Raw genomic sequence first — 1,853 nt, 5'->3', positions numbered from 1 at the left:
TAATCTTCAGCTCTTTTTTATTCTCTGCTTCACTTGATCTTCACCTTAGTTTTCTCTCTCCAACCTGCCTATTACTGCACAGTAAAACTTACTTCTCTCTCCTGCTAGCACCACATTTGGGAGACTAATTTCCTCTCTCTTCTCATGAGAGATACATGTATCTTATGCAGTCAATTATTTCTCTGAATTTGTCACCTTTCCTGAAACTGAATGAGACAGCATTTTCAAATATGGGTGCTTCCTTCTACCTGCTATTTTTACACCCACAGTTTGGGATTAAAAGCATGTACCACCATGCCTGAATCCAAGCTTTTCTTTACTGGACATTGCTCTATACCAGGTTGGCATTGAAGTCAGATCTGCTTGCCTCTGTCTCCTGGATTAAAGTCGTGTTTGTATTCTAGCCAGATCACATTGACATAGAAGGTATTTGCATGGGGTCTTTTGACAAAGCAGCCATGTTCTAAATTAAAATTCCTGTGTAAATGATAAATCATTAATCATATCCATGTTGAGATACTCTGTAGAAATCCCTATCTGTTGATCCTCTCACGCCACTCATATTGTAAACAGCATACTCATAAAATAGGTGATAATTTTGTGTACAAAACCTACTGATGAGCAAATATTCCATAACAAATGTTATGTTACTCAAATACCTGAAGCAAAGTTGTGAAGTTTAATTAGATGGAAATTATGAGGGTCAAGAATGCTGTTGTGGAGGAACCATAATAACCATGTCTTTGAAGAACAAAAAGCAAAATTGTGTGTATGTGGAAATGTTTCATTTGTTGTTCTTCCGTTTTTATTTATATTTTAATATTAATTACAGTTTATTCACATTGTATCCCAGCTGTACCCCATTACCTCCAAATTCTCCCTCCCTTCCTCATATCCTCTCAATCCCCTCCTCAAGTTCACTGATATTTGAGTCCCTCCTCCTCTTCAGTCTGACCCTAGCTTCCCAGGTTTCATCAGGACAGGCTACATAGTCCTCCTTTGTGGCCTGCCAAGGCTGTTGCGCCTGCAGCAAGGGTTAGTCAAAGAGCTAGTGACTGAGTTCATATCAGAGACAGTTCCTGTTCCTATTACTAGGGAATTTCACTTGGACACTGAGCTGCCATGGGCTATATCTGAGCAGGGGTTCTAGGTTATATTTATGAATTATTCTTGGTTGGAGTATTAGTCTTAGAAAAGACCCCTGTGCCTAAATATATTGATTCAGTTGTTCTCCTTGTGGAGCTCCTGTCCTCCCCTTGCTATCTTCCCCTTCATTCATAAAATTCCCTCCACTCTGCAGAGAATTGTTAAAGAATATTTATTGTCTCCTCAATAGAAGTGATGATCTTGTAGATCTCCATCATTATCTCTGTGTAGAGATGCTTTTGGGAAGGATCCAGGAATGCCCACTTTTCCTGGTTGGGTTTTTCCAGATGCACATCATCATAGACTATTGCATTCTAAATTATCCTGTACATGTGTACAGTAGAAAGCATGATAGTGACAACACTATAAATTTATATTTGTTCATGTGTTCATTCATCCATTCATGATTAATAACGAATGAATTATGAACTCCTATCACCTTCGGAATGTCTGCTCAAAAGAGAGGACTGTTAAAAATTAAACTAATAGACTTAATTAGATTTCCAAGCTCAATGAAAATATAGCCAAAGAAATCACATTACAAAAATCCCTATGATTAGTAGCCCTGTGGAAATTGTTGTGTTTATTTTGATTCCCTTTATGAATGCAGTGTGATTACAACTATAGGAAAATTTATGAATGCAGTCCCTGTATTAAAGCTGACTCCTTCTAATTCTTTTTAAATATGAAAAACCACTCATAGAAAC

This window comes from Meriones unguiculatus, assembly GCF_030254825.1.
Source record: "Meriones unguiculatus strain TT.TT164.6M chromosome 13 unlocalized genomic scaffold, Bangor_MerUng_6.1 Chr13_unordered_Scaffold_39, whole genome shotgun sequence".
Taxonomy (NCBI): domain Eukaryota; kingdom Metazoa; phylum Chordata; class Mammalia; order Rodentia; family Muridae; genus Meriones; species Meriones unguiculatus.
Note: the sequence above shows the minus strand (reverse complement) of the source record.